The sequence below is a fragment of the Bemisia tabaci genome, chromosome 2, assembly GCF_918797505.1.
Source record: "Bemisia tabaci chromosome 2, PGI_BMITA_v3".
Classification (NCBI taxonomy): domain Eukaryota; kingdom Metazoa; phylum Arthropoda; class Insecta; order Hemiptera; family Aleyrodidae; genus Bemisia; species Bemisia tabaci.
In genome coordinates, this window is record NC_092794.1 from 26521511 (window position 1) to 26537321 (window position 15811).

The window sequence follows — 15811 nt, forward strand, 5'->3', positions numbered from 1 at the left end:
AACAAATTGATCAATTAAAAAGAGAATGAGTTTGGTTTGTGAATAATTTCTTAATCTATTTTCATTTTGGACCGATGGAAATAACAACTTACTCTTGATAAACCACAATTAGGTAATATTTTCATTATTCTTGTTCACATTCGAGGTACCGCCATCTTGGTGCACTCGTTTCGGCCTTCATGAGCGAGAACCAATCAGAATTGGATTTTTTTTTAGGCCAACTTCCAGCCCAACCAAAAGTGAGTTGTCTTAACTCTGGGTATAAAGGGACTCTAGGGATATGATCTTGCCCCCTCATTGTGAAGGGGGGAGGGGGCTCGATTTTGCTTCGCTCAACAAAATTTCATGATTTCTGGGGCACTGCGGTCCGGGATTCGGGGTGGATCCTGGAAATGTCGACAGAAATTATCTTCTCCCGGTTTTTTGTTTGCAAGGGGGGGGGGGGGGTCGATTTTGCTTCGCTCAACTAAATTTTATGATTTCCCGGACTTGATATAGAGTGAAAAGTTTTTGATGAGTCAGGGAATGTATCATATAGCTCTGAAGAGTCGGGGAATTTGGCTGCGGAACTTTGAATTTTGATTTTATAGCCAAATCATTGCGGATTTTCAATTTTAACAGGCTTTCCGCCTAAAGTGTTTCGTGGGAAGCATTTTTATGAGGATTCATGCGCCCCTCCCCCCTCCGCAAGCAGGAAACAATAGTCCGGGACTACAATGTTCAATATCCCGAAGAAGTCGTGGAAAAGTCAGAGAAGTTTGAAATCCGAGAAAACCTGTCACTCGTTAGAATACTTTCCACGTTTTCACGCGCCTGCTCTCCAGCTTTCTACAATTTCTCATAAGTTTTCCGCAAAATTTCCCGCACCAATTCCAAAAGCGAGGACCTTCTCCCCCTTCATTCCTTCGATTTGCAACTTTTGACCTTTAAAAAGTGTCCCTCCTTCCACATCTGTAAGGGCCTCTCCACATTTTCACATTTTCTGCACCCTTGGAAAGATGATCCGGGCAGCCATAGTCGAGGGAAACCAGGGAAATTCAGGGAATTGGAGCAAATCGACTCGCAACAATTCAAGGACTAATAATGTTTTTGGAAAAGGGGAATTTCTACGTTTATCAATTTTCGGGTGTGGGTACGGAAGCTCGAAAACCGAGTCGGGCGAAGGCGGACCCTGGTGCGGCGGGGGGGAGGAGGGGGGAGGGGTATTGTGGCTCGGCGCGTCACGTTTCGGGACGGGATAAATCATCGGGAGATTCTATTAGCCAGATATATCATTGGGAGCACGGGGGACGCCGCTCGCCGCCCGCTCGGGCACCGGGAAAAGCAACCCAAGGAGAAATAGATGCTAATGATTGCTACATAATAATTTGCATGGTTTCCTCGCTGCGGCGGCGGCGGCGGCGTCGGTCGGGCAGGCCAGCGAGGAGAAAGGTTTGTCGTGGTGGCCGCGAGGGCTCCGACTCCGAGAGACCGCGGCCCCGGCAACGGTCCCCCCTTACCACCCCTTGCCACCCCCCTCCCCTCATCCTCCGGTTCCGGGGGAGGAGGGGGAGGTCCGAACCGAGGGAACCCAGAACCGACGCCCGCCGACACTCGGACCCCGGCCGAGCGGCGCCGGGTCGCACCGAGCAGGGCGTCTTCGGCTTTGGAAAAGCGGAAAAAGTCCGGAAATTCAACTTCAGGTCCTTAAAAAGTCATGGAATTTAACTCCAGGTCCGTAAAAGTTCCGGAAATTGTACTTAAGGTCTATACGAAGTATAGAAATTTTACTCCAGGTCCGCAAAAAGTCCGGAAAATCAACTTGAGGTCTGTATGAAGTGCTGAAAGTTAACTCCAGGTCTGTGCTGTGAAGTCCGAAAATTCAACTTCAGGATCGTAAAAATTCTAGAAATCTTACTCCAGGTCTATACAGAGTATGGAAATTTTACTCCAGGTTCGTGAAAAGTCCGGAAAATTAACTTAAGGTCTGTAAAAAGTCCGGAAAGTTAACTCCAGGTCCGTAAAAGTCCGGAAAGTTAACTCAGGTCCGTAAAAAGCCCGGAAATTTAAAACTAATCCAAACCATTCGATAAAATGCGCAAGATGCGAATTCCATTCAGCGATGTCTAAAAAAACAAACAAGAAACTATGGTGTCTGCTGGTTCAGAAAATCGGCGACTATCGAGAAACACCGGGAAAAAAGTCTCTTGGATCCTGTGTCCAGGCTCTTAAAAAATTTGACGAGAAGGAATGCTATTGATTCAATCGGATTTTTGCTTGAATCGAATGCCGAGCCTTCATTAAAGGAGTGTTCCCTTTGCTTCAAGCAAAAAGCCGATTGAATCAAGAATATTTGAATCAAGAATTAATATTTATTTGAATATTATTCTTGTCAAATATTTCAAAGATCTGCACTCTGGATCCAAAATACTTTTTTCCAGTGAATAATAACAACAGGTCGGGAAGTATGAAGGGCAAAGTCAGGCAGGCGATTTTATGTTTGAGCCAAAAATACTGTTTCTTGTCGTAAAATGCAGTTGCAAAGGGTGCCAAGCGTTACTTAAATCCAAATTACAAATAAAGCTCAAAACCAAAGTACATCAATCATTTAGTAAGTCAAGCCAGAAGACTTTCGTCGTAGTAGGAATTCGATGCTGAAACCGTGCGCCAAGCTGAACTTTTAAGTCAAACAAAGTAAGATCCAACCTGGTAGTCGACCCTCGCTCGCACTTGTGTCCGAAGCTGTCGCTTGTATAACATGTATTTCATTTTTATCCGTGTAAAGTCACGGGTATAAATATTCAGGCATCGCTGACAACCGGCGAGACGGGTACTACACGGATCCCGCGAGAATTTACATGGAAGAGGGCCGCGGCCTCCGCACAGTGGACCGAGTCAATACGAGGGGTTGGACAAAATTTGGAAACTTTATAAGCTTTTAACTCCGCTTTTAAACAATTTTGAGGCTCCAAAAGTGGTTCCAGTGGTTTTCTCGTTAAATTTTCTTCTATAAGCACCTCTTAAAATGTAAAATAAGAAGGAATAAACAATAAAAATTGCAGTTCTTTTAATGTCCGACCTCTCTTATTGACTCGATCCACTGTGCGCCGCCGTACCAACCGAGAACCCCGTAACTCCAACGCAGATCCGATCGACGTACGTGGTTTCTGCTTCGTCCGAAGAGCCGCGACGCGACTTTGAGAAGACAAATGGCAAGGAGTTATCTGACACTGGTGGGATAAGGCGGTAAATAATTAATGGTAACAGTCGAATCGTAGAATCGCACATTTATTCGCAGCGTTGCCAAATCTTGCTGAGCAATTCTCGATGTTTTCGTCACGGGCTCCTCTTTTATATTGCGAATCAATAAGCCGATTTTTTTTTAGTCCCTTTATACTGAGAGTCAAGACAATGTGAATCCATTTCTGATTGGTTCCCGTATTTTAGGCCTTCACAGTGTTTCAAATGGAATTGAAGATTACATTTTCACCGATTGCAACGATTAAAATCTGTAATGGACCAGGGATCTACGGGTTCGGCAAGGAACAAACGGAATGAGAGAAGGAACGTAGAAAGGAATTTGAGAATAGGCCGATCAAAGATTACGAAAAACGTTCAACTTGTGTAATCTTTATTCCCGTTTGTGACTCCGTGAGGGAGTGTTGTCTTGACTCTCAGTATAAAGGGACCCTAATTTTTTTCCTCCTTTTGGGGAAGGGGGTTTCACGACACTGTATTAAATTGAAAGAAAAATCTGAAGAAACTAGCTGTCCTATAGTTTTGCTTCATTTCGAAGATTTTTCAACCAGGATGAAGAGCAGTGCACGCGGAACATCCAAACACCATCGCCACATCTGGTGTGTTGCTAAAGGAAGTAACATTTCGATTCCTCTCTGGTAATCTCTCTTGTAGTTGACTTAGGAAATACACCGATCGGACCCGTGGTCAAAGAAAATTCTCCGCGCTAAAGGCGCCACCGCTATTATGTTTCGATGTTCGAAAAGCAAAATCGAAAACATCCGAAACCGTTTAAGTGGCTGCCATTGCCACGCCACTGCTTGTGACACTTGGGTTGTTTTGATCTTTCACTCCTCATTTATGACTACGAAGTGAAGGGATTATGGCAGCGCTCCTGTTTACCGGAACTAGTGCCGAATTTCGGAACTTTCGAAATCTCCCTGAATCTTTCCCGGAACTTTTCAAATTCCCGAAATGTTCCGGATCTTAGGCATTTCCCGGAACTTTCTGGGAACTCATGAAAAATTTACAAAAAAGTTTCGAATCCCAGATTTTTGACGGACATGGAGTGATAGCACTGCATTACGGTGAGTTTTTCTGAATTCTCACGGCCTTCCGTGAAGAAGAGCCTAAAGGACAGAATAAATAGTGCATGTTGTTTCGGGATGGAGGAGTCTGGACTCCGGATCGGACAATGGACCTCGTTAGGATTTGTCGCGGCTGCACAGTGTACTTAGAGCCCGTTTCGCTCCGTCCAGGTCGATGTTCGAATCGTTATCGAACGACCTCGATCGATGAGCCCCTATCTTTGCAACGCTATCTATCGATTACATTCATTCGATAACGATTCAACAATCGACCTTAGTGGCTGGCGCGGCGTGAAATTTTTCTTCCCGCTCCTCATTTAAAGCCATTAGCCGGACAAGGGACCGCTCCCCCCTCCGCCCTCCATAACTTATGGGCTCCAACGGGAAGCAGGTGGAAAGAGCGAGCCGGCGGGAAGAAAATCACTCCGTATACTTCGTCCTTGAAACGACGCGACGCTTCAACGTAATGTAACTCAAAATTTAAATACCACAAAAAATGACTCTCCATTGTAATATCTCACACGCCGCGTTGGACGCAATAGAAATTGCTGAAAACCACTTATGAGTGAGTGAATGGTGTTATAGTTGGATGTCTGGTAACCAAAATACGTCGTTTCCCCTGCTCGAGAGAACGTAACTTCATTTAAGTGTTGTCAGATTCCCTCTTGGAAATTGAGATTTTAAATGGGGATTCGACCAAAACTGAGAAACGGAATTCCGTGGAACATTTTGTGACCTTGTCCTAGATTTTAAAGAATTTAACTCGGCTCAGGATTTCAAGGCAGAAATGCCCCTGTTTTCCGTCAAAAACAGTGTTTTTTTTTTTTTTTTTTTTTTTTTTTTTTTTTTTTTTTTTTTTATTTATTTATTTATTTATTTATTTGTAAATGCACATTTATAACAGCAAAAACAAAGAAACTTCGAACTTACCCTTGAGCTTTAGGAGCCATGAGGCTTATCAAGCTCGATTTTTAGGGGCCAAAAGCTGAAAATGAGAAATTTCGAAGCAATTTTACTACTTTTGGCCATTAATTGGACGTATTTCTACCAAACAGACCTATGTGGAGGTGAGAAATATGGGGTGTGCTCTAGAAATCTGTATAAGAAGCAATGTAAAAGTGGGCGTGATTCCTTTTGAAGAATTGGAAAAGCGGGATTTTACATTCTATCAAACAGACCTATGTGCAACTGAATGCGGAACTCATGAGCCGCGGGCATGGCAAGAGAGCCTTGTGGACAGGGCTCACGAGTTAAAGCGCCCCAACGACGATCTCCCCGTCGCGCCTCCCGTTGATCATTGACGCTGACGTCACTGGCGCTTTATTATTCTCATTCACTCTTACGGTCAGAGAACTAACGAGCACACCTCATATTTCTCACTTGCACATAGGTCTGTTTGATAGAAATACGTCCAATTAGTTCTCATACGAATCTAAAATTTATCACGAAAACCCCGTTCCGTCAGATTATTCAATTGACTTTTGAGGCTATGTTTATGTTTTGAACCTATAGATATCGATACAATCTCACCCGTTTGATGTATCCAATACGATCTACATTGAAATGCTCTCGGTTCCTGTTTGCCGAATGCAATCCAAATTATTCTGGGAAACGAGCGTTACGCAACTCCATACTGTCTCTTGTCCTTGGGAATCGTGCGTTACGCTGGCGACCATGTCCACGAGGTTGCGCTACGCAGGGACGACCCCGCTGCGTTTTTCTCACCGATCGATGAAATGATTCGGGCTTGGCGCATTGTGCAATTTCACCGCGACGAACCTCTCCGTTGCGCGGGTGCCGCGAGGGGCTAGAGCTCCTCCAGCCGCACATAGCGTGGGTAACTTCACGAGCGCGGACATAAATTTCCTTTCAATGTTCTCATTGAAGTTTATGAAATGTTAAGTGCTCGTAAAATCCGCGCCGCGAGCCGGAGACAGGAGCACCGGGGCACACATCTTCATCGCTTTGTCCTCGCCGCAGTTCGCTTCACGCTCCCGACTCTCGAATTGGGTCACGCAAATCACGCAATCGACGAACCATCCCGTTGAATCGGTTCCTGTCGAAACCTTACTTCCCCAAAAAAATCCAAAAATGATTCAGGGTGTCTACTGTGCGGAGAAAGTGCGGATAAGCACGGATTTTGGGAGTTTGGTGTGGGAGTACGGAGTACGGAAAAGGCACGGATTTTCCGCTAAAAGGCACGGAAATTTGAGATTTTCATGATGAACTATTACTATTACTATTGAACTATTACTCTATTACTTAGCCTTTGGGGTATGCGACTTCCTTTTATTGAGTTCCCGGTTCGATTCCTCGAGTTTTTCGATTCACACCTTTGTCATTCCATCATTTCACTTTTCCAATCCAAATACAGTAAAAAATGCGTGTGTGGTAAGGAAATAGCAAGGAAAAGGTGAGGATTAAGCAAGAATTTTTGAGATTTTCAAAAAAATGGCATTTTCGGAAAAGCAAGGAAAAAGGATTTTTGAGATTTCCAAAAAATGGAATTTTCGGGAAAGCAAGGAAAAAGGATTTTTGAGATTTCCAAAAAATGGAATTTTCGGGAAAGCAAGGAAAAAGGATTTTTGAGATTTTTTTTAAAAAAAATGGAATTTTCGGGAAAGCAAGGAAAAGGAACCGATAAAGCAAGGAATTTGAATGACAGTCGAATTCGAATTTTGTCAAATGGGGGTACCGAAAAAGAACTGAATTTTTCTGTTGAGGAGGCACTGAATTTTTTAGGAATGTACTGAACAAGTACCATTAAAGAACTGATTTTTCGCCAGGCTGTTTCGGTAGACACCCCGAAGATGACAAAAATTGTTCCGCTGAATCAGTTAGTTTTTTTTAACCGGATCACTCGAATTTTGAGGGAAATTCAGAAATGAAAGTCCGAGCGTTACCGCTCTCCTCGCGGTAGCGCCAGCGTTATGCCCAAAGCACTACGAACCCCGGTGCGAGCGCGTGTTTGAGTGTGTTGTGCGATGTGCGCATGCGTGGTGGCGATGCTAATAAATTACGCTCGAGACGCGGACGGTGGACGATGGACGGAAGTCGCGGTTTCATTTACGAGCTCATGTAAACGAGCTAACGAAACAACCGCTAATCGCCCCGCGTCGTCGGCGAGATTGCGTCTGGGAAAGAGACTTCAACGAGCGGATAAGAAAGTCAGCCGAGGCGGAGGGCCTGTTGAACCGAGTGGTGAATAGATGCTCAGCATTTCTCCGCCGTAATTCTTCTCGAAATAAGCCCCCTCTCCTCTCCTCAATAAGGGACCAGAGAAAAATTAAAAAAAAAAATAAAAATAATAACAATAACAACAACAACTTCTTTCGTTCAGTGGCGTATGCAGACATGTATAATTATGTGGCAAAAGGCTGTGTTCGAAACTCACAGGCGCCAACACGCCAAACGTTCCTAAGAAATCGGTCATGGCGCCTAAAAAATTAAAGCTCTGAGCCAACGTGGCCCCTAAAATTTGCCCCCCCCCCTCCTCAAAAAATCCTAATTTTTCTGTTTTCTGAAATTTTGACGTACGGCACCGGATTCTAACTTTGTCACTAATTGCGCCGTGACGCAAAAAATCAATTTGGCCCCTAAAAAACATTCACTGGCCCCTAAAATTCGAGTTTGAAGAGCCACATGGCTCCTGAAACTCAAAGGTGAGTTTCGAACAGTGTCCAAGGGGGTCCAAAATTGAACTACTCAATTTCAGCAGGTTATACCATAAATTGAGAAATACATGCATTTAAACGGGGAATCGTGCTTTTTTTATGCAATTTCTGTCAACAATGCACATTCTAAAATCGTGTAAAAGGGTCTATTGTGTGGCAAATTTGGATCTGAAGGAGGGAGCCAGACCCCACGACCCTGCCCCTCTCTCCCTGCCACGCTACTGCTTTCGCACGTAAAATCGTCAATAAATTTGAGGGAGGTAAAGAGAGCAAACTAGGCTGTTGTCCCTGATATGAATCCGATATTAAGCGAAACACGTCAAGTCGCATTTCAGAAGAAAATGAGTAGAGAGCATGTTATGATTTTGAATCTTGAAAGCACGCCGCGCCACTGGTTTGAGCTTTTAAAGGCAGGCGGGCGTGGTGATCTGATGAAATTCAATCCTCGTGTCAATGCCATCGATGATGCAGTTGCGCTCAGTCCCTGAAAACCGTCAGAAGGGCGTAACCACACTTGTTCTTTGTAACCTTGTCGAAGAATGGGTAATATTTTTCCTTTTTGTCGGGGAAATGCCAGGGAATTGTAAGTATTCTCCCTGTTTTTTGGCCGTTTTCGTAAGGGGAATCAGGGAAATGTTGGGGGATTTTTTTTTTTTGAAAATTGCTAGACACCCTGCTGCTGCACCAGGTCTATTCGCCGGTGTTGGCGTTCGGCCATAGCGTCGATTTTGTCCCGGGCTAAAATGCGAAAACCATAGTGTCATCGATCAAGGAACCCATGCCCATATTTACGTTGATCTATGCCGGGGCCTGGCTCGAACCTCGTTATACTGACACCAACTTGTGACCTGCTGCCGCGCAAGTGCTTTCACCGGGTTTCTGCTCAAACGCACAGCACAGCGCCTCGTGCACCGTACGCTACATCAGACCTGCACCACAGGAATGACTCGATTGTGTCATACGTAGAGATACGTTCCGATCGGTAGAGTACCCTCATACACCGAGGGTGCAGGGCCACACTGCCGAGCTAAAAAGAACGCCGCATGAGCCGAAAGACGTTGCCAAGTTGCCTTCGGTCAAAACCAAATGCACTCGGAAAATTGTGAATATTTTTTCCCCCAAAATTTTCAGACTATTTTGAACCCAATTTAATCTAATGTCGCCAGGCATATCGTCACTAGCACAAATAATCGGGGGTACTACACGGTTAATTGGAAAAGTTCGAATTGGAGCTGGACTCCTACCCTTCTTTTTTTCCATGCAATAACAAATTAAAAGGGAAATATTCCCAACCCTCGATGAACCATCGGACCGACATCTTGATGATCGGTTGGATCCATCTGAGCTTAAAAATACTTAGACGTTTCCGTTGAACACTGTTAGATCGAACAACGCACACTGAAAAAAAAAAAAAAAAAAAAAAAAAAAAAAAACACTTTGGATCTAGAGTCCAGACTCTTGAAAACATCGTTAAGGAAAAGTACTCTTGATTCAACCAGAATCTAGCTTAAATCAAGAACCAAGCCTCTTAATTTAAGCGGATTCCGTTTTGATTCAAGCAAAAATCCGATTGAATCAAGAGTATTTTTTCTTACCAATGTTTTCAAGAGTCTGGACTCTAGATCCAATGTGTTTTTTTTTTTTTTTTTTTCAGTGCGCATTTAGAGTCGCTCAATTAGGTTCGTTTTGATCGAAAATATCCGAACGGTGAACGGCCATAAGATGATCCGTCCGTCATGTCGTCGGGCTCGGATCCAGTCGGGATGGCACCGTTATCACTTATCAGTTTATCGGTGAAATAAAAGGGCAAATGTCCGTCTCTCGCTGCGATCCGCGATCGGCCCCGGACCCCGGAACCCTCCGCGAGCAGAAATCGGACACACATTACTGTCAGCGAGTATCGCTATCAGCTCGTCCGATAAGAGCCGATGATGCTCATGTTGCCGCGCCAGCCATTCCGAGTGTGGGAACCGAATCCACCCTCTCTCGTCGTCGCGTCGCCCGGAGATCTGGATCCGCTCTCCGTTATCAGTGGAAAAAGTATTTTCTTCCATCCGGCCGATTACTCTCACCCAGGGACAATGTTAAAATACATACCCTGCACTGATACTGAGAGTGAAGACAGGGTGTTTGCAAGTCCGGAATTTCGTGAAAGTCCGGAAATAGTACGGATTTATTAAGGGCGTCCGGAAGCACTGAAAAAGTGTAGAAACTCTGCAAGAAAGTCCGGAATTTTTCGTCATTTTTGTCGCAATTTAAGCGAGAAATTCAAATTTTTAACGTTTTTCGAATTTGGTAAATTGTAGGTACTGAAAGAGAGCTGCAATTTTCTGTCGAAAAGGTACTGAATTTCTTGGGAATGTACCTACAAAGTACCATTAAAGTACTGATTTTTAGCCAGCGTGCTTTAGTGGACACCCTGAAAGACAATACGAATCCATTTTTGATTGGTTCCCGTATTTTAAGCCTCCACAGTGTCACAAACGGGAATAAAGATTACATTTTCACCAATTGCAGAGATTATAAACTGGAATGGATGGGATCAAGTCTGCGTTAAGGAGCGTTATGGAGAGAGGGGGGTAGAGGTCACCAGAGTCCCTACATTCTGAGACTTAAGACAATGCGAATCCATTTCTGATTGGTTCCCGTATTTGTGGCCTTCACAGTGTCACAAGCAGGACTAAAGATTTCATTACACCAATTGCAAAGATTTCAAACTGGAATGGACCGGGGAAATGGAGGTACGGCAAGGAACAAATAGAATGAGAGAGGGAACGGAGACAGGAATTCGGGAATGGATTGATCAAAGATTACAGAAAACGTCCGATCAGTGAAATCTTTATTCCCGTTTGTGACATCCATGAACCGCGTTGTTTCAACTCTCTCTGAAAAGGGACTCCAATTTTCTTACGAGCCGCAAACGACTGCGTGAGAGCTGGAACTGTGCGAGTGTGACGTGGACGTCCCGGGGGGGGGGGGGGGGGGTACGCAGCGTTATATCGTAGGGAGAAGAATGCTCAGCGCCCGCGGGCATGGCGCAGGACGGAGAGGAGGGTGGGTAGAGGTGCCTCCACCTGTAATCTTTGACAAAGCATCTATTACACTGTGTTCACTTTAATACACACCCACACTAGACTTAACAATTACCCCGCCTGGCTCCGTTTCAGCACCGGCCGCCCGCCCCCCGTTAAACTCCCAACAACACATCGCCCTCCGAACATAAACGCGTAACTGCGTTTCGCGATGAGCCCTGTCGCCAGTGGCGTGGCGTGAATTGCGATGTATCGATTGTTCTGTCATTTACACCTATGGTAAAGAATCGATTATCAAGGTGCTCGCTGCGAACACCCTGTTTATCGATCCTTTTCCATAGGTTTAAATGGTATAATAATCGATGTATCGCAAAGCAACTCGACGCTTTCCCGGGCTCATCTCGATGTGGAGTTACGCCCCTTGGTGAGTCGAGTCGGATAGCCCACGATTCCCCCGTTCCTGTTGGCATTACCCGCTCGGGTTCATTGAAGATTTCCAGAAATTATGATATGTAATTGACCTGTCCGATTCCTCCGGAGCCCCGCGCCGCGGAGGGGGGCGGGAGGGGTTGCCCCGATCGCGCGTCCAACTACCGCCTTCTCATTAACCCCTTGGGCACACGAGCACCCTTCTCCTCCCCACGTCGGAGGATGCGTTCGGATTGACAGAAGAGTTGGGATTCCGACCGTCTACGAAAATCCTTTCCGCTCTGTGATGGTACGAATGAATCTTCCATCAGCGGAGCCATTGTTGAATCGCTATCAAATCAGGGAGCAGGACGTTGCATCCACCTGCGATGCATCCACCCAGCCGTTAGGTTAGGTTAGGTTAGATAAGTTTGAGTAGCAGTGGCGTGGCGTGCTTTGCGATGTATCGATTTTTATTCCATTTAAACCTATGGTAAAGAATCGATTATTAAGGTGTTCGCTGCGAACACCCTGTTTATCGATCCTTTTCCATAGGTTTATATGACATAACAATCGATACATCGCAATTCACGCCACGCCACTGTTGAGTAGGTTAGGTTTTAGATAAGTTTAAGTAGGTTAGGTTAGGGAAGTTACACAAGGGTGGATGCAAAGTCACGCACTCATCAAATTGTAGGATCTATCGTTTTGCCACGCTAAGGAAAAACGCCGTATGAGCCTTCAGGCGTTGTTAAAGTTCCCCTGGCAAATCACTGATTTTCGGGAAAATTTTTGAATATTTGTCCACCAATTTTTCAGATAATTTTGTTTGTGATTTGATCTAAAACTTCTGAAAATTTCAAGGAAAAATATTCATAATTTTCCTCCAAAATAAACATTTTATCGAAGGAAATTCGGCAAGGTAAAGTTGCCGAAGTTCCTCGAGTAAAACATGTTTCTCTGAGGAAAGTTTTGCAGTGTTTTCCTTGAAATTTTCAGATAGTTTAGCTGAAACTCGCGTACAAAATCGTCTGAAAAATTTGAAAAAAATTATTCACCGTTTTCCCGGTGAATTGAACTTTTATTGAACTACACAAGGCAACATCTGAAGGCTCATACGGCGTTTTTCCGAAGCACGGTAGTATATTAGTCCACACTTTTACCTCAGTTTTCCATCGCAACCACCCGCTTGCACCAATGAGATAGCTCAATTTTCTCTCTATCTTCTCTATCTATCGCTATCCCTATCCGTTTAAATAATCAGCCGACAGTCCAGATCACTCGTCAAGTGGGAATTTTTGAGAGGCGCGGGGCTCCCATGAGCGCAAGCGGGTCGTCGACGGGGTGGGTGCCAGACAAGGTTGCCAGGTTACGCCATGAAATGTGGGCTATTCTGCTGTCCTAAGGAAAAACGCCGTATGAACCTTCAGGCGTTGCCAAATTTTCACTGATAAAACGCGAATTTCCTGGTCAACTTATGAATATTTTCCTCCTAATTTTTCAAAAGAGTTTTGTTTGCAATTTCACCTAAAGATTCTGAAAATTTAAAGGAAAAATATTCACAGCTCTCGTCAAAAATAAACATTTTATCGAAGGAAATTTGGCAACTCTCGAATATTCATACGGTGTTTTTCCTTAGCACGGCAGTATTTACATGGGTTTACCAGGAGGGAAGTGCGGATTACCAACACTACCCGGCAAGGATGGCTGCCGGAGCCGTAGCCGCCGAGGACTAGGTTTTTGAAGCTCTCACGACACCCGTTGATAAGCATCACTTTCCAATGTAATGCAACCGAGTTATGCTCTGTTATGGGACCGGGACCCACCGCACCGTTCCGTTCGTCCCGGCCCCGAACGCGCCTACTCGAACCGAACCGCGGCCGACATCGAAACCCAACAAGTTCCGTTTTCCAACGAGCCCTGAACCCGGTAAGAATCCCTGCGTTCCAGGGTTCACCGGACGGAGGGCGTGTTCGGTTTTCCCTCTCGGACTCGGCGGGTCCTCGAGGCTCCATCTGGGAGATCGCGGGCCAAAACAAACATCGATCACTCCCACTCACTCACTCACTCGTCCCCCGGACAACTGAATTAACTCGTTGTCGTCTGTGAACAACGATAGCGCTCCTTCTGTTTGGTTAGGTCCCTCGTCAGACTCACAGTCGGAGACAAGAGACCCTCCACTAGTACCTTGGGAATGGTGGAAGCTTTTACTTTCGGGGATTCAACACTTCCTTATGGACAATTATAAGGGAGCAACAGTCACCATTTTTTTTTCGGCTGTTGACCTACGTACATGGTGGATGATGAGCCTCGGGTGACGTCATGAGCCAAATAAGTTTCCCAAACTACGGCTTGTTTTGACTTGTTTGCAAAACGAAACTGCCAACACGTTGTTAAACAGCAAACATGTGGGTAAGTCAACAGTTCGATGTTGATGTCCCGAAAGTGAAAGCTTCCACAATAGCCGAAATACAAGTGGAGGGTCTCTTGTCTCTGGTCGGAGACAAGAGACCCTCCACCAGTATCTTGGCAATGGTGGAAGCTTTCACTTTCGGGACTTCAACATTCAACTGTCGACCCAACGTCTTTGTTGTTGGTTAACAACGTGTTGGCAGTTTCTTTTTGCTAACAAACCGAAATGGCCGAAGTTTGAGGAACTTGTTTGGCTCATGACGTCACCCGAAGCTCATAATCCATCGTGTAGGTGGGTCAACAGCCGATAAAAGAGCGATGACTGTTGCTCCCTTATAATTGTCCCTAAATGGGCAGATATACCTGCGAGCTACACGCGCGTCTTGAGCGGCGAGTAGGCCTTCAGCCGCGTTCGGCAATCTTCGTAGCCAATCAGGTCGCGGCTCGCCACTCGTAACTCGCTGGAAGTAGGATCGGATCCTTCTTTTCGGGTTAAGACGCGCGTGTAGCGCGCAGGTGTATCTGGCTCTTGAGGAAGTGTTGAAACCCTGACTGGAAAAGCTCCCACCTGTCGCCAAGAGGCCAGTGGAGGGTCTCTTGTCTCTGGACTCAACTCATAGTCCTTGTAGCACAGGAATAGAATACGGCTCTTGGGATGAGACGCCAGGTAGGCAACCCGGATTGCATGTCTGGGGCCCGGGTGGACGAGCGCGAGTCAGGCACAAGAACTACGAGGTATGACAGGGTTTCCGACGGTCTGGAAAACTTGGAAAGTCAGGGAATTGGCGGCGACCTGGGAAACTCAGGAAAATTGACTGAAAAATTTGAGGAAAAACATTCACAATTTTCTCAATAAATTTGATTTTTATCGAAGGGAATTTGGCAACGTCTGAAGGCTCATACGGCTTTTTTCCTTAGGACGGCAGAGTACTGTCGCGTCGTCTTGCGGAGTCCCGGTCGCGAGTCCTCTCGCGCTCCTGCTGCGCCGTAGCTCGCTCTTCTTCCTCTTTTTGTGGAGGAATATATTTTGTCCCTCTCTCTCTCTCTCTCTCTCCCCCTCTCTCCCCCTCTCTCCCCTCTCTTCTCCTCCCCCCTCCTTCCTCTCTCTGCGGCCAGGATGAAGGATTATAATTTGTATTCGAAATCTGCGGTGAATCTCTGGGCGCGATGCGGTGCGCGGCCAGCGCGGCGTCATCCCTGCATGCCGATGAGCTTATCAACGGGGACTGGTTTCTCGCTCCAGTTGCCCAGTCGCACAGTGGATCGATTCCATCAGAGAGGTCGGACATGATATTTTTACTACATCTGCATATTTTGATGTTTATTTCGTCCCACTCTAAGTTTTGAGGGGTGGTTTTAGAAGAAAATTTCACAAGGAAACCAATGGAGCCACCTTTAAAACCTCAAAGTTTTGTGTAAACGGAGACGTAAGCTTTTAAAGTTTCCAAAGTTTGTCCGACCTCCTCCACACTGGAAAAAAAATTCTCGGCGTTTTTACCAAGGTCCGTTGGTACCTTTACCATCTCACTTTTTTTTAACGATTATCGGTAATTTTACCAAGGCAGACTGGTAAGCTTACCTAAAAACCGGTATTTTTACCGTTTTTTTTTCAGGTAAGAATACCACTTTTATTGGTAATCGATTCCCGGTAACTTTGCCATTTTATCTCGGTAATTCTACCACAGCCGATAAAAAATATTGGCGTTTTTACCAAGGACCAGTAAAATTACCGAGAAAGTTCAATAATTTTACCGAGATTTCTCGGTAAAATTACCAATTCCATAATTGGCAATTTTACCAAGAAAAAACTGGGATCAAATAGAACCCTGAATTCTTGGCAATTCTACCCTTTTCTTAGTAAATACACCGAGATTTTTTTTCAGTGCATCGTCTCAATCCACTGTGCGTTGCTTCCCTCGTCCTCGTCGCAACCCCGAAATCCGAGCTTCTTCTTACCTCTTCTCTCTGACCCGGACTCTGT

At 45.3% G+C, this 15811-nt stretch overlaps 1 protein-coding gene across 1 annotated transcript in view; it reads left to right on the forward strand.

Annotated features, from left to right (window-relative positions):
- Positions 1-15811, forward strand: part of LOC109032481 (uncharacterized) — a 143601-nt gene that overhangs the window by 98952 nt on the left and 28838 nt on the right. The window lies entirely within an intron of this gene.